Source organism: Nomascus leucogenys, chromosome 3, assembly GCF_006542625.1.
Source record: "Nomascus leucogenys isolate Asia chromosome 3, Asia_NLE_v1, whole genome shotgun sequence".
NCBI classification, from domain to species: domain Eukaryota; kingdom Metazoa; phylum Chordata; class Mammalia; order Primates; family Hylobatidae; genus Nomascus; species Nomascus leucogenys.
Window position 1 is genome coordinate 116638609 of NC_044383.1, and position 18267 is coordinate 116656875.

The 18267-nt window shown below is 38.3% G+C and overlaps 1 protein-coding gene across 3 annotated transcripts in view; it reads left to right on the forward strand.

Moving 5' to 3' along the window:
- The window catches only part of TMEM200A (transmembrane protein 200A), an 81349-nt gene that overhangs the window by 41244 nt on the left and 21838 nt on the right, over positions 1 to 18267 (forward strand). Inside the window, exon 1 of one of the 3 annotated variants that reach the window (XM_004087651.3) lies at positions 17847 to 18111. The exons of the other annotated variants lie outside the window; for them this stretch is intronic. The gene's annotated coding sequence lies outside the window, so the exon portion shown is untranslated. Of the gene's footprint in view, positions 1 to 17846; positions 18112 to 18267 lie in introns of those variants that run through there. 3 annotated transcript variants of the gene reach the window in all.

The following is an 18267-nucleotide window of genomic DNA, read 5'->3' on the forward strand; positions in this document are numbered from 1 at the left end:
ATTTTCTTTTCAGATGTTCAGACAGAATGTATGACCATAGAAGATAGCACTTTCATACCAAGTAAATTTTAGATACTGTAATAATGAATTCTTCTTAATTATTGTTATTATTTTGATAAATGGTATCCAGAATTAGTTCTTTTCTAACTTTGAGGTATTTTTAACCTCTGATTCACATTGGTGATTATTTATATAATCAGAACATTATTGGAAGAGGCAAATTATATGCTAAAAATTATAGAATTTTGAATGAAAAATTTATAATATTTGATAACATGTATTTTTACAGTGAAAAAGCCTGGATCATCTATAGTTTTTGAGTAAATCCTTCTTATTTCAGGAACTTTTTTTTCATTTTGCTATTTTTTTTTTCAACATGACTTACAGCATTTTTAAAACTTTTATTTTAAGTTCAGGGGTATAAGTGCAGGCTTATTACCTAGATAAACTTGTGTCATGGGGGTTTGTTGTACAGATTGTTTCATCACCCAGGTATTAAGTCTAGTACCCATTAGTTATTTTTCCTGATTCTCTCCCTCCTCCCACCTTTCAACCTCAAGTAGGTCCCAGTGTGTGTTGTTCCTCTCTATGTGTCCATATGTTCTCATCATTTAGCTCTCACTTTTAAGTGAGAACATGTGGTATTTGGTTTTATGCTCCTGTGTTAGTTTGCTGAGGATAATGGCCTCCAGCTCCACCCATTTCCCTGCAAAGGATGTGATCTTATTCTTTCTTATGACTGCATAGTATTCCATGGTGTAAATGTACCACATTTTCTTTATTCAGTCTATCATTGATGGCCATTTAGCTTGATTCCATGTCTCTGCTATTGTGAATACTGCTGCAATGAACATAATACATGTGCAAGTGTCTTTATAATAGAATGATTTATATTCCTTTGCATATATAACCAGTAATGGGATTGCTGAGTCCAATGGTATTTCCACCTTTATGTCTCTGAAGAATTGCCACGCTGTCTTCCACAGAAGTTGAACTAATTTACATTTCCACCAATAGTGTATAAGTGTTCCTTTTTCTCCACAACCTCTCCAGCATCTGTTATTTTTTGACTTTTTAATAATAGCCATTCTGACTAGTTTGAGATGGTATCTCACTGTGGCTCTGATTTTCATTTCTCTAATGATCAGTGATGATGAGTTTTACATATGCTCGTTGGCTGCATGTACGTCTTATTTTGAAAAATAATATCCTGTTTATGTCCTTTGCACACTTTTTAATGTGGTTGTTTGTTTTTCTCTTGTAAATTTGTTTAAGTTCCTTATATTTGCTGGATATAAGACCTTTGTCAGATGCATAGTTTGCAAAAATTGTCTTCCATTCTGTAGGTTGCCTGTTCACTCTGATGATAGTTTCTTTTGCTGTGTAGAAGCTCTTTGGTTAAATTAAATACCATTTGTCAATTTTTACTTTTGTCGCAATTGCTTTTGGAGTCTTTGTCATGGACTCTTTGCCCATAACTATGTCCTGAATGGTATTGCCTAGGTTGTTTCCAGGGTTTTTATAGTTTTGAGTTTTACATTTAAGTCTTTAATCCATCTTGAGTTAATTTTTGTATATGGTATAAGGAAGAGGTCCATTTTCAATCTTCTGCATATGACTAGCCAGTTACCCCAGCACCATTTATTGAATAGGGAATCCTTTCCCCATTTTTTTTGTCAGGTTTGTCAAAGATCAAATAGTTATAGTTGTGCGGTTATTTCTGGGATTTCTATTCTGTTCCATTGGTCTTTGTGTCTGTTTTGGTACCAGTACCATGCTGTTTTAATTACTGTAGCCCTGTAGTATAGTTTGAAGTCAGGTAGGGTAGCATGACGCCTCCAGCTTTGCTCTTTTTGCTTAGGATTGCCTTGGCTATTGGAGCTCTTTTTGGTTCCATATGAATTTTAAAATGTTTTTTTCTAGTTCTGTGAAGAATCTCAATGGTAGTTTCATAGGAGTAGCATTGAATCTGTAAATTGCTTTGGGCAGTGTGGCCATTTTAATGATATTGATTCTTTCTGTTCATGAGCCTGGAATGTTTTTCATTTGTTTGTGTCATCTCTCATTTCTTTGAGCAGTTTGTAGTTCTCCTTGTAGAGATCTTTCACCTCCCTAGTTAGCTGTATTCCTAGATATTTTATTCTTTTTGTGGCAACTATGAATGGAAATTCATTTTCAGAAACTTGTAAGAATTGCTCTTATCACTTAAATTAGACTGCTGCAGCAGTTTCGTTTTGGTCTCTTCTTACAGTTCACTTTCCATTAGTTGACTTTGCATCATGGTAGGAGAATCATTCTAACTGAGAATGAGGAATCATGCGTTTTCATATTCCTGGGAATACTCACTTTCCTGTGGGAACTGGGTTGCTCAGTGCTCCTGGAGAAAATCGTGCAATTTAGTGGGCTATTGCCATTACACAGTCATGGCTTCCAGCTCCTATGTGCTTTCAGCACTGCTCAGCAGCCCTCTTGGGCACACCTGGTGTGTCCTCTCCCTATGCTGGCTCTCATCACCCTCCCCAGGCTTCCTGACCCACTGCTAGCTTGTGGTAGATGGGCTGCTTCCTAACCCAGCTGACAGACACTGCACATGCTTAACACCTCACTGGCAGGTTGCTTCTTCATGTCTTGAGTGGACACACAAGACCCTGCCCATGTTTGACTAGGTTTTGACTTGCAAAACCAGCAATTTTATCTACTTCAGACTAATACAAGCTTATCTTCACCCTCTATCATTCCCTGGCTTCTCGGAATAGATGACCCTCTTCTCCAAAGTTAATGCGTTCTTTAGGAAGGAGCTCATACATCATTTCTCCTCCAGGATTTGTCTCCATCAGATCCTTGTCTTTTCATATCTTCAGTTATCTAAATTTTCCTCTTGGCTCCTTTCCGTTTACATATCATATAGCCAAGTTTTTTTCTGTCTTATTTCTATTTGATTTTTTAAAATATATAGAATATACCACATGCACAAAGGAGAAATATAAAATATATGTGCAGCTTAAAGAGTAATACTTAGAAAAACACTGTCCAGCTTAAGACTAGACCCTTTTAAATATATCTGTAGCCCTTGTGTGCTCTGATCCTTCCTCCCACATTCCCTTAAACAATATCTTGGATTTTATATTGATTCCCCCTTGCATTTCTTTATAGTTTAGTCACGTGTATGCATCCCTTAAAAACCTTGTTTAGTCTCACATATTTTTAAATATAAATGGAATCTAAATATATATAGTCTTCTGAAACTAGCTCTTCCACTCCCCATTGTGTTTGTGAGATTAATCTATGTTATGTTAATGCATGTGACAGTAGTTTTCTCTTATCTGGTTCCCATTTTCTAGGTGCATTGCTGTAGACTCTATACCTGATACATAATGTCCTGAATTTCAAATGAAAGAACTTTACTTCTCAGTCTTACACCCTGGAAATAGTTTGGTTTGACTTTGTCAGCCTTGTCAGAAGCAGTTCTTCTGTCTTAAACAGAAGCCCAATCCTCTCTCCTTAATTGTTTACCCATCTCTAACTAATGCTGTCTTTTCCTTTAAGACTGAAATCTTAGTGAGAGTAGTTCATACTCACTGTATTTATGTCTTAGCCTCCCACCTGGGCCTTGTTTGATCTCTTGATGGCTGATCTCTCTATGTTTTTTAAACTTTCTCCTTTCATTTCCTGAACAAAGTTCATGACAGGCTATTTTTTCCTCTCTGCTAAATGTTAAATGTAAACCTTAAAGAGTTTATAATCTAGTTTTCTTGGTTTTGAGCACATTGTACTGACTTCAGTGTAGTTTTCCTTTTATTTTCATACGGGGAGAGTGAAGCCTCCATTACATAATGTGAAAGGTGCCTGGAATTATAATTGTATTCTGGAAGTCTTGTGGTGCTGTATTAAGCCTATGTGAATGAGGGGGTGAGGGGAGGCAGAGAAGCTTGACTCTGCATCTGAAAATGCTTAAATGTATTTTAAGTACCATCTGAAATACAGTGATAGAAGCAAAATTAATTGGAAGAAATCTATCCTAATGTTTTCTTTTATTTAGGGATTTGGTTCATTTTGGAATGTGGTTTGGGCATCAAGACTGTGAAATATCACAACTTGCATGACAACAGGGTTAGTAGTTTCTTCTCATTTGCGCAAGGAGCTTGCTACAGTAGGATTGTTAATGGTCGGGAGGTATATTTTGTCTGCATTTACAGACTTTAGCAAGGAGATGATTTAAATAACCATCTAGATAATTCAAAACCAAAACCTTTGTTGCCTCAGTTAGCGCTCTTTGGAGGAATTATCTCAATAATCATTTACTCATGTCCTTTTACACAGGTGTGTCCAAGGAGATACTTGATTTGGTCAATATCATAAATGCCTACTATGTTTAAAACACTGATAGGTGCTGCAAGAAATGTAGAGATGAGTAAGAGCCAATAAGCTCCGAGTTGCCTCTAATGTGGAGGGGAAAAAACTAAGCAGACAATTTATATTGCAAATCAGACTACAAATAACATTTTAGAAACAGAAAAGTTATATAAAGGGTCATAGGAAGGGAGCTTGACGCTCACAAACTTTGAAACTTATTCTCCTTAGAAGTAGATATAAGAGGCTACATCTCAACCTAATCTCTGAATTTTATGTCTGCTAGCCTTTTTATTTTTATGTAACAAGTATATTGATGTATTATTTACATATCACCTATATGGTTATATTTGTAGTAAGTGCCATTCATTCATCAAACCTATTTTGAGCACTTACTATGCTCCACCTGCAAAATGTGGGGCATGCAAAGGTTGGTAAAGTACGGTCAAGGAGTTTGGAGCAGTCTGGAGGCAGATATGGAAACAGTATTCCCAGGATAGTACTAAAAGTTCCCCGTAGTGCACAATCCTGTAGTGGCCCAAAGGAAGGAGTTATGAAACCTGATGGATTGGGCAAAGCAGACTTTAGAGGCTTCAAAACCCAGTGAGGGTCTCGAAGGATGGATAGGAATTTACCAGAGGGATCAGGAGGGAGCATTCTGGGTTTTCTGCCCAGGTAGGCACTTTCCCAGACATTTTCCTCCGACTACACTTGAGGCCAGAGAAAGTCTATGCTAAACCTCGTCCCAGACCCTCTGAGTATTTGAGACACTGCTTTTGTCTCTAGCCTCTATCCTCTGACCCTGACCTGTTCCTTATCTACTTTCCAAAATCTCTGGATGGCCCCAGACGCCTGAGTGGATTTGGCAGGTGTTGCATCTTAGGGTTGGGGAATCAGATATAGACAAAGGAGCATTTGAAAGGTCAGGGGAGCAAAAAGGACATGAGACATGTGGGGTGGGCATGAGGAAATATGTGTGGCTTGAGTGTGGGTAGTAGGGTGCTTATGGAGAAGAGGTAGGAAATGGAGTTGACCAGAAAATCAGGGTCCAGATTCTGAAAGACCATGTATTTTATGGAGGGGTTTGGGTATTATGATGTGGGTAAAAGAGAATTTTGACACGCTTTCAAGTAGTAGAATGATATGAAAAGACCTGTGTAGTATATGCATACTGTTTTTCTAGTTTGGTTGTTTCTGCATTGATACCATTGATGAGGGTGCCACTCAGATCTCCCTGTAGGGGAGACCTGCCACAGGAGTAGTTGGCCAACAGCCTGCAGGTGCCACATCTGATCCACCGCAGCATTCACACAGGACCACCGCCCCCTCCCTGACCCTGGGATATTCCCAGACAGTGACTGAGCATGGTGGGATATAAGTGCCAGGCCAGCTCTGTCTCACATGGCACTCCTCTAATGGGCAGTCCTTGTTTGATACTTTCTCAATGCCACATGCATCTGAGTCTCCTCCTACTCATTCCTGCTTTCTTTCCTTCCTTTTGTTGCTTCCAAGGCTTCGTGGTGGTCTAAGGTTTTCTCTACCCTTTCCTGCACCCTCTTTTCTTTATCTGTCACAGGTGTTTTCCCCAATAATCATTTCTAATTCTCTCGACATCTGCTTCCCATTGGACATGAACTGACCCATGATACCTCAGTCTATTTTTAAATTTTATTATTTATCTTTAAGTGGTTATTTATGTTTTACCCTTTGAACGAGCATGCCTCCCCTTATATGAAATAAACTTTATAAAATGAAGTCAGAAGTAATCTTAAATACATGGTCTCAGGACAGATTGGACCCCTGGGCCGTGCCAGGCTGCTCTACACAAGTTTGTCTCTGCAACTACGTGGGATCTGACAGGCTTCCAGGGACCAGTGAGGAGGTGCCAGCCTTTGCTTAATTCTACTTAGTGATCTACTTCCCACATTCTATCTGTGACAGAATTGGCTCCAATTCAAAGATTTGATGGACAGGTAATGCTTCAGATAGATAGGATTTTTTTTTCCTGACTGTCATTCTTATAATACAAAGTATTTTGATATCTCATGACTAGCAGGTGGTTAGATAAAAGAAGAGGATAATTCGGTGTCTTAAAAGCCAGTGACCTAGAATTTGGGAGGCCAGGATTAATTATAGTGAATCTCAGTATGATTTTTGAGGCAGTTATTGTCTATGGAATAATATGGCCTTATGTATGAAAGGCACTTCCTTTCTGTCTCTCAGTTTTTTGTTTTTTTTTTTTTTAATGAAAACCCATTGTTTAAGTAAAAACAATGAATCATGTTCTTGAAGTATATTGCAATCTTTAAATATCAGAAAAGTATGAGAAGTTAAGTTTTAGTTTTTAGAAGATCTATGGTATTTATTGCAGTTTGTATGACTCTAACAGCAAAATTGCACACTACTCTAACAGCAAAATTGCACACTACATTTCTTTAAAATAAAATGCTGGATTGAATATCATATATTTTGAAACTAAAGTGAATGTGTTTAAGTTATGGAATTGAGCCTTAACTTGTCTCCTGGGTAGACTTTTGGGTGTTCCTGTGATCAGTTTCTTTGTGAGTTTTCTGTGAGTGGGAATTCCCTGTGTGATCTGGCTGATTTAGGAAGGGGCTGAAGACCAACCTCATCGCTTTGGCGTTGCTGCTTTGCTCTCATCTTACATATTAGAAACTCTTCAGTAAGAGACAATTAAAGGGCCGACGAAATTCAGATGGACTCAAAATCTGTGGAGTGATACAAGAGCCTTTAACATTAACTTTTTCATTTTTAAATGAAATGTCTAAATCCAGATGATCTCATGGTAATTGTGGGCATTTTCTAGACAGTTTTTATTTAAAGGGAATATATAGCAGTTGTTTAAATGGAAAAAGAACCATGTAAAGAAAAACCTCATATTTCTCTGAAATTGTCCAGTAGTGCTACAAGTCTTTTGGGTGAAAAGATTTCATATGGTATCATAATTTTGTAGTATTTAGAACCCATGTACAAAAATGAGTCATTGCTCCTGTTGAGTGTGGCAGATCCCTTGTTTCAACAAAGCTAAGTGATAATCAGAAAACATCAAGAATTACCACTTCAAAAGCCCAAGTGAAATGTTAATGAACTTATGTCTTAATTCTGAGAAGATTGGATTTAGGGGCATGACCTTCTTTATTTAATTAAGAATGAGTTGTCAGTGTTATCGTAGCTCTAGGAAAGCCACAGTAGACTCTAGACTTGGCTATTGTAGGGAGACTGCAATGCCTTTAGTAGAAGTTTTGGAAAACCAGGCCAGGTGCAGTGGCTCACACCTATAATCCCAGCACTTTGGGATGCTCAGGCAAGTGGATCACCTGAGGTCAGGAGTTTGAGACCAGCCAGGTCAACATGGTGAAACCCAGTCTCTACTAAAAATACAAAAATTAGCCAGGCATGGTGATGCGTGCCTGTAATCCCATCTACTCGGAAGGCTGGGGCAGGGGAATCTCTTGAACCCGGGAGGCAGAGGTTGCAGTGAGCTGAGATTGTGCCATTGCATTCCAGCCTGGGCAAGGAGTGAAACTCCATCTCAAAAAAAAAAAAAAAAAAGTCAATATGGCATCTTACATTGACGCTTGAGATTTGTTTTAAACCAGTAGTTGACTGTGTTGGGATGAATATCTTAGCTTATGGGGTGCTAAGACAAATAAATGCCATTTTTAAAAGAGTTTTTTAAAAATTTTATGCTTACAGAAATTTTGCAAGTATAGTACAAAAAGCTGTTTTCCTAAAACACTTGAAAGTAACTTGCTCTCACCTCCAGGTACCTTAGTGTGCATTTCTTACAAAGACATTCTTTACATAACTACAACATAACCTTCAAATTCAAAGCACTAACATTGGTATATTACTACCACAGAATTCTCAGATCCCACTTCAGTTTTGCCAGTTTTCCAATAATGCCTTTTATAGCAGAAGGATCCAATCCAAAATCATGTGTTGAATTTAGTGGTTGTATCTCTTTACTCTGCTTCAATCTGGAATGTTTCTTCGGTATTTGCTTGACTTTCATAAACTGGAAGGGCCAGTTATTTCATAGAGTGTCTCCTAAGGTTGGTTTGTTTGGTACTTGCTTGTTGTTAGATTCAGGTTTGGCAGGATTATCGCAGAAGTCGTGCTGTCTTCTCATTGTGTTGGTTACTGCATTTCAGTTTGTCCCATAATAATGATGTTCACTTTGGTCACTTGATTAGGCATGTCTGCCACTGTAAAACTGCATATTATTTTCCATTTTTAATTACTGTTTTTTGTAAGGGGGTACATTGAATGGATGTAAATATCTTGTTCCTTATTAAAGTATCAGTGTATATGTTTGTTTATATTATTATGGTCTCGTAGTTAATAGGTTAAAATCTGACACTATCATTATTTCTTTTGATGCTCAGTTATCCCATATTTGACCAGTGGAAGCTCATTCAAGCCTTTTTGACGTACCCCATCATTCTTTGAACGTTTCCTTGCCTTTTTTTTTTTTTTTTTTTTTGGCACTAATCATTGTGAGCTCATCTTGTCCTTTTCCTGCTCTAGCTCTGAAATTAGCTACTTCTCCCAGAAGCCTGATTTTTTTTTTTTTTTTTTTTTTTTTTTTTTTTTAGTGGAAAATGGTATTTAGAAAGCAAAGTCTGAATGATGGGTGTGCTTATTGCTATCTGGGTATTGCTGCCACTCACAGGCCCTTTCTGTGTAAACAGTCTCTCTTCCCTGCAGCCCTTGCCTCACTCTGCCCCACAGGGACTCCTGCCTCTCACTGTCAGTGCTGATTCCCTGCATGGCTGTGCTCTGCATTGCCACTCCTTATCCACTTTGCCCCTCCCACAGGGAGTCCCATCTCAGCTCTCTCAGATTCTAACACCTTGTGCTGGCCCACAGCCCCATATGAAGTGCTCCTCTCTTGGCTTGGTCTCTGAAACTCTGTGCTTAGACACCCCACTCCCCTTCCTGTGGAGATACCCTCTTTACCCAGCTCAGACTTGAATACCCCACTGGGGCTACCACCCCTTTGAGTGACTATCCTTCTCATGCTAGCCAAGCCCTAGCACCCCACTTTTGGTCACCAGGAATCCTCTGCTCTGCTGTGGATTCCTACTGTCTTCACCCCCTTCGAATGCTTTAGGGATGAACTGTTGCTCAATGCTAGTTTGGAAGGTTGACTTAGAAGTTACCTAATGGTTTGCCAAATACAAAACATCTGTGGTCATATTCTGAAACCAAGATTCTGGAACACATAATTGAAGAGAAATTATTTCTTAAGTGTCCTCATATCAATTTATTTTTTAATGTGAAGATACATATTTTAATAAGGCAAAACTGATGTCTGATTAATTCTGCATTCAGTGAGAAATGAATGTATATTTATAACATATCTTCTGCAAAATATGTATGTACAATAAATTACTTAGGAGTAAGTTGTCTTCAGAGGATTTTGTGTCCAAAGTAATTCATGATGGAAACTTCAGAATCAAGCGCCAGCAGTTTCTCATTTACCTTGCATCATATCTGTGGTCTTCTAAACAGAACAAAAGTGTAAGGTTGCTCTGATTCTACACATGGAATCTATACTGATAATCCCAAGTTTGTATTCTAGCCCAGATCTTGCCCCTGGAACTGCCTGTGAAGCCCTCTACTTTGGATTGCTCTTTTGTCTCAATTGTGTTGTGTTAAAACTTTGTCATTGAGATGCCTGTGAGATATCAAAACAGATGTCAAGTAGGCATCCCCAGGCTTCATGCACCTGTAGCCAGTGTCTGTGTGACATCTGCATTTTGATGTCTCACAGGCATTTCAGACTCGCATGCCCACTCCTGAACTCATGATTCCCAATACTGACTGCTCTCCTCAGGCCAAATCTTCTTCCTACTCTCAGTCTTCCCTATGTCAATAAATGGCACAGCCATCCCCCCAGCTAGAGATCTGGAAATTCCCTTGATTTTTGTCCTTCACCTGCTATGTGGTGCGTCCTGTCTTCTGTTCCTTTCAGCATCTCCTATCACAACCCTAGTCCAAGCCACCAACATCCCTCACCTGGTCTACTTCTTGCTTCCATTCTTGCCACTTTGGGATTAATTATCCTCACAGCTGCCAAAATGATATCTGCATATCAGATTGTGTCACAATCCAGCTTAAACACACTTAACAAATCACACACTTTTTATCTAGGCTGCATGACCAGCCCCTCAGCCACTTTGGCCCTCTTTCTGTTCCCAGAACATATCAAACTTTTTACTGCTTTAGAGCTTTTGAACATTATGTGCTTAGAATACCATTATCTTCCCTCTTCCAAATAGGAGTTTTAAATTCTCACACTGGAATTAAAAGCTAACTGATGTATATGATTTGGGGACTAATTTCTGTTAGAGTATTATTTATTTTTTACTTGAAGGAGAATCTCTTTGGCAATATGGAATAATTGTTAAACTTAATTTAATATTAAGAAAACAACAAAACCTGCTTCTCACTGTTCTCAAAACAAAAGTCTTAATAAAAATGAATGTAATTATGACATTGAAAATATAAAAAGAGGCCAGCCACGGTGGCTTACACCCGTAATCCCAGCACTTTGGGAGCCTGAAGTGGGTGGATCACTTGAGGTCAGGAGTTTGAGACCAGCCTGGCCAACATGGTGAAACCCCATCTCTACTAAAAATGCAAAAATTAGCTGGGCGTGGTGTTGGGCGCCTGTAATCCCAGCTACTGGGGAGGCCGAGGCGGGAGAATCGCCTGAACCCAGGAGGTGGAGGTTGCACTAAGCTGAGATCGCCCTGCTGCACTCCAGCCTGGGCAACAGAGCAAGACTCCGTCTCAAAAAAAAAAAAAAGCTGCAATATCTAGAAAATATTAGGATATGAAACACTTTAAAACTCTGGAAGAAGAGGGAACCTAAAGTGTTGTTACCAAATTATTACTAGTTTAATTTTCAAATGACTCATTCTAGTAAAGATGAATTTTCATTAAGAGTGCTTGTAAATACTGTAATAATTTGTCACATATCTATAATTCAGTACAAGAATGTATGCATGGTCTCTCTTGAAATTCACAACCTCATGAGCACAGAATAGTTCAATGACTCCTGTAACATCATTTGGCCAAGTCCAGTTCTCTGGATTCCACCTTCATTCAATAAATGTCACTTGAAGCATACTATGTGTCAGGCACTATGCTAGGAACTTGTGAACAAAAATGTTCCCTTTATAATCTAGTGGAGGAGACACATCATAAACAAGTAAACCAGCAAATACGTATGTATGGTTTGAGGGCTGTTTTTCTTTGCTCTGCACAGACTGTTTTTATGGGGCCAGCACCATACTGAACTTCCAAACCCACCTTTGGATATGAAATGGAAAGGAAGAGTCGGAGGCTCCTTAGCATATTCATTCATAGGAGGTCAAGTATTTGGTTCAGCATGAAATATTTTATTGTTTTGTAGATAATCTACCCCTGGGGACTGAAAGCTCATCCCTACCACCCTATGTGGAATGCAATTCAATGGAATGGAAGGACTTGCAGAATTATCCTCAAGGGAAGCAGAGGGAAAGGGGTTACTCTGAGGAACAGAGGCCAACCAGGGAGTTAGGGACCATTAGGGGCTGGAAAGAAGAAAGGTTCGACCTCAAAGAGAGGGTTTTTCTTTTCCTACTGAGCACATAATAAGGTACTAAGGACTGGAGGATTTGGGAGAATGAGCAGAAGGTTCCTGTGTACCCTGTGAGACTAAAAGATAAAATTCAAACCTGGAGGGACACATCCTTTAATATGTTCTCCTCACTTTCGTGTGCTTGACTTGCCAATAACAAGCTTCATTATTAATGAATTGCACCATTCCTTGGTGAAGAAATCAGCTCTATATAATGAAAACAAAACTATTTACCAGTACTTAGAAAAAGAGCTGAAGTCTCCATAACATGGCAGATCCTTACATTTTGAAAGGATGTGGGGGTCTCTTTGAGCCCTACTTTCGTTGTTTTCTAAATTATGAGAAATCTATCCACCCCTCCCATGCTCATGAGATATCCTTCCTCTACCCACATGTCATGAAACCCTCCTTTTCCTGCTGCCACTAGACAGTTATTGAAGGGTGTCTGAGGTTGCGCCCAAATCTAAAAGAAAAATCTGTGATATGATGTGTAGCTGAATTATTGTGCTATGTGTATGTAAGGAAGTGTCACAGTATGTAAGCATCATTAGTGAAAATTCATTATCTGTGTTGAAACAAGTCATTTGAAAATCAAACTAGTAATAATTTGGTAACAATGATACTTTGAATTCTTTCTTCTTTCAGGGTTTCAAAGTGTTTTATATACCAAATATTTTCTAAATATTGTGGCTTTTTTTCTTTTTATCATTAAAATGATAAATGTCATAATTACATTGATTTTTATTAAGATTTTTTATTTTGGAAGCAGTTGGAGGCAGGCTTTTTCTTGTTGTTTTATTAATAGTATATTGAATTTAACAATTACTTTATACTAAATGCTACCACAGTTCCTCTTCGTTATCAAATAAATGATGCTGTAAGAGAACAGAAATTAGTCCTAAATTATACTCATCAGCCAGCATTTGATTCTAGTGTGAAGATTCAGAGATTGTATTTCACTAAGAAAAACAACATTATTATGATTCATAGTCACTAAGCCTCATGCTTATTAGTGGATTAAATTTTTAGTTTTGATTATAGGATTGATTTCTCTCTCTCTCTCTCTGTGTGTGTGTGTGTGTGTGTGTGTGTGTGTGTGTGTATGTGTGTCTAAACATATAGTCAATTAACAGCAAATCTCTAGGAATGTAAGAACCAATAACATATTCAAAACTAAACTCTTTCCTCAAACAGCTTCTTTTCATTTGTTCTTATTCTAGTAAAAGGTGCCATCATCCATCCAATTGCTCAAGCCAGCAACTGGGCATCATCTTGATAGCTGCTCATCTTTACTGCCCACACCCAGTGTCAAGGTCTTTGTATTCTGTCTTCTAAATAGCTGTCTGTTCTGTCTACTCTGTTCACCCTAGTGACTGCCACCCTGGTTCAAGCTGCTGTCATCTCTTTCCTGAGTTACTGTAGGGGCTTCTTCCTTCCTACATCTATTTTTTGCCCCTTTCCATACAGCAGCATGAATATTATAAAAATGCAAATCTGATCCTGTTCTATCTCTGCTAGAAGAGATAATCATGGTGTCTCCTAAGACAGAGTTCAGACTCCTTAATAGGATCTATGAAATCTCAGATGGTCTTGCCCTGCTATCTTTTCACTCACCTCCCTGCCCAAGCCACATTGTTTTTCATTCATTTCTTTGAAACCAGGTACTCCAGTATTTGAGACTTGGCACATGCTAGTCTTCTCTCCCTTCCCTGCACTATCTCGGTTTCAAGTCACTTCCTCAAACTGCCTTCTAAAACCTTCCAGACTAAGATTGCCCACCTTGATATTCACTTCCATACCATGTTACATTTTCTCTTTTTAATACATATGTATAATTGTTTGTTTAATTTCTATCTTTCCACTCAAGATTTAGATCTAAGAAGGTGAGGATCAAGTCTGAGTTGTTCATCATTTTATCCCTGGGCCCCTGGCAGAGTGATTGACACATAGTAGATGCTAATTAAATATTTCTTAGATGAATGAAAATAAATAAATGCAACAAATGAGTGAGTGAATGAAAGACTGATTTGAATGTCACTCAAACACTTACTTTTGGCATTGAATTATTGTGACAATCTGAGTTTGAAAAAAATAAAATTATGAAAATTTGAGCACAAATGGGTGGTGCTTTTTAAAAGGTAGTTTGAAAGTATCAACAGCTTTATCTACCCAAGTTGAAGTTGATTTAGCAATATATAAGTGTGTATAGAAAGAATCTTTTAGGTGGAGAAATTTAAATATACTGGCAAACCCTGAATAAGTGGAAAGGATTCTTTATGAATTCTTTGTATTATATGGAATGTAAAATCTAGAACAGATTTTTTCCCCTACTCAAAGGCTACAACATATCTAACAACTCTTTAACCATTTAAAGGCTATCCAGTATCATAACTTTATGCTTTATGGACCTTTGCTTATTAAGGATGAAGCAAAACCAGGAAGTAGACACAAAATTTTAAAAACTCCAAAGTCATTTCTCATTCTTGATCATATGTAGATGAACTTCTTAAGGAAAGACCTTGGCTTTTTGTTTTCAGAGTATTGCACAAAACCATGTCCTGGTTGATATTCATAATCAAACAAGTCAAATAGTTGTCATAAACTCCAACGCATATATATATACTCAAAGTCTTCACTCCAACTTTGCTTGCTCTTAATTTGCACACATCCATAAGCCTGTTTACTTTGTTATCTCATTTCCAGGGCCACAGCAAATTAAAACCCTCGGTCATGAATTGGGCAGGAAAAGACAACTCTGCAGTATTGGCCTAGCGTCCATCCCTTCCTCCTCCAGACTCCTGCAGACCTTGACTAGTGTGAGCACACTAACCACATTCACCTCTTGGTATGATTATGCTTTTAAAAAGTCATTTCTCATTCTTGATCATATATAGATAAGCTTCTTAAGGAAAGACTTTGGCTTTTCACACAGCTGTCAGAGGATTGCACAAAACCATGTCCTGGTTGATATTCATAATCAAAACACACCAAAACAACTCTGAGTCATCAAAAGAAAATCAAATGATGTTTAATATTGTTTGAGGAGACTAGAATGAAGTAGTATTATTTCCATCACAAATAATGAAAGTAAAAAGCTTTTCTTCTAAAGAGATGAATACAAAATTATTACTTTTTTCTAGAGCCACTCACGAACCAGAGAGTGTCCCAGAGCTGAAATGTTATGATTTACTACTTCTAATTCTTAGATGTATGATTTGCAAACCTTTAAAATTCAGTCTAGTTCATAGCAACCTGTGAGGAAGGGAGGGTAAATATTCCCACTTTACGAATAAAAACCTGAAGTCATTGCTTAAATTATTACCTCAAGGTTATTGCTATTAAGGGTGGAGTTGAGATGAGAACTTTTAGTTGGTTTAGAGTACATTTAGCCATGACAGCAATGTAGCATTGTGATAAAATCACAGGCTTTAGAGTCAGAAAGATCTGGGTTTGGGTCCTTCCTTTGGTCACACACTGAGTCACAGTGGGCAATATGCTTAACCTCTTTAGATAAGCGCAATTTCTTTTTATAAAATTAATATATAATATTTTACATATTTCTGGGGGTACATGTGATATTTTGTTATGCATAGAATGTGTAATGATCAACTCAGAATATTTAGGGTATCCATCACCTCAAATTTTTCTCATTTGTATGTATTGGGAACATATCGAGTCCTCTCTTCTAGCTATTTTGAAATGTACAATACGTTGTTGTTAACTATAGCTGCCCTACTCTGCTATTGAACATGAGAACTTATTTCTTCTATCTAACTGTGTGTTTATACCTGTTAACCAACACTTCTACATACCACCACTCCCCCTCAGTCTCTTCCTAGCCTCTGGAATCCACCATCCTAGTCTCTACCTCCGTGAGATCCAATTTTTTGGCTCCCACATATGAGTGATAGCATGCAATATTTGTCTTTCTGTGCCAGACTTATTTCACTTAACATAATGACCTCCAGTCCCATTCATGTTGCTGCAGATGCCATGGTTTTACTATTTTTTGTGGCCAAATACTATTCTATTGTGTGTATATACCATGTTTTCCTTATCTATTCATCTGTTGATGGACAGTTAGGTTGATTCCATATCTTTGCTATTGTGAATAGTGCTGCAATAAACATGGGAGTACAGGCATCTTTTTGATATACTAATTTCTTTTCCTTTGGATCAATAACCAGTAGTGGGATTGCTGGATCATATGGTATTTTTTTTTTTTTTTTGAGAAATGTCCATATTGTTTCGCATAGTGGATGTACTAATTTACATTCTTACTGACAGTGTATAGGACTTCCCTTTTCTCTGCAGCGTCTCCAGCATTCATTATTTTTTGTCTAGATGCGGGCAATTTCTGATCAGTTATTAGTCATGTGATATAAACACATATCAATGTGACAAAGTATGAACTAGAGCTACAAGAGGGAATCTTTGTGGAATCAAGTAATTGAATTTCCTTTGGCTCCTGATGCCAGAGCATCAGGAATTAAACCAAAAACATTTACTGAGTGACACCACTTGTCTTAGTCTGTTCTTGCTCCTATAACAAAATACCACAGACTAATTTATGAACAGCGAAATTTATTTTTCATAGCTCTGGAGGCTGGGAGACTCCGAGATCAAGGCCAGCAGTTTCAGTGTCTGGTGAAAGCTGCTCTCAGCTTCCAAGATGGTGCCACACATGGTGGAAGGTGGTGCTACACATGGTGGAAGGTAGAAAAGCAAAAGGGATGAAGGCTGTATGAAGCTTCTTTTATAAGGACATTAATCCTCTCCATGAAAGTGGAGCCCTCATGATCTAATCACCTCCTAAAGGCCTCACTTCTTAGCATTATCACATTGGTCATTAACTTTCAACATATGAATTTGAATTTTGGTGGAGGGGACACATTCAGACTATAGCACCACCTCTCTGTATTTTAGTAAGTTGTTTTAATCTCACTTTTATTTCTTTATATATAACATTGGAATAATACTAATACCTACTTGTATCAGTCAGAATAGGTTATGTGCAGTAACAAACAACCCCTAAATATCAGTATTTAAAACAACAAAGATGAATTTCTCACTTACTCATGTCCATTGTGATTTGGCCAGTCCCTCTTCCACATTATCCCTACATGAGAACTTGAGTTGATTGACCCATTGCTATCTGGAAGGTTGTTGGTCACCATGGCAAGGGGAAGGGATCATGTCATGTCACACACTAGCTCTTAAAAGTTTTTCACTGAGAAGAGAGGAACATCTCTCCACTCACATTTTTCTGACCAAAGTAAGTCACCTCTCTATGCCTAACTTCATGGAGTTGGGAAATTGCAATTAAACAATGGACCTCCGGGAATATGTGATTTCAGTTGGCACTTTCATCTTAAATATATCATTCTGGCCTGTGAGCCCCTCTGGAGTAAAGATTCTAACATTCTTCAGCCTTGGGTCTTTAGTTCCCAGCAATGTCTTCAAGTAACAGTAAGTGAAGAATAGACAGTGAACAACAAAAAACGTTGTCCCATTTAAAGGAATTCTAGGCATAGGGAGAGCACAAGGGAACCTTTTCTCAGTGCAGGGCCCCCTGAAATCCCACACTTGTTGTCTTTCCCTTCCTACTCATTTCTTCTTCCATCCTTCATGGCCAGGCTGTGACCACTGGGCAAGCACCAAGGAGTCTCCCTGATCCTAGAGGACATGCTGGAGACTGCTGCCTCAAGTCATGTTTCTCTAGTAACAGCATTCCTTTCCCCACCTCCTTCCACCTTCCAAAAAGAATCTTTCTTGTTTTAGAAAGTCCCCTCCCCTTCTGTTTCTTCTGAGTAGAGGCTGCATCTGTGCCAGAAATTCTTTGAGCTCAGTGGCTCTCAAACCTCAGCAGGCATCAGAATCACCTGGAGGACTTATGAAACCAGTTTGCTGGGCTCGCTTGGTCCAGCGCTTCTGATTCAGTAGGGAGAAGTGGAACCATGAATTTGCATTCCCGACAAGCTCACAGGTTATACCAGTGTTGCTGGCCCGAGGATCGTATTTTGGGCAGCGTTACTCCATCTGAACTCTTCTTGTTCTCTTATTACCTCCTTACGTCCCAAGACTCGCGGATGTTAGTTTATTCTGAGGTACTGGTTTTACTTAGATTTTTTTGTTTGTTTTTTAAATTGAAATTGTATGTATTTAAGGTGCATAGCATGATGTTTTGATATACGTATACACAGTAAACTGATTACTATAGTCAAGCTAATTAAACCATCCATTTCTTCACAGTTACCTTTGTG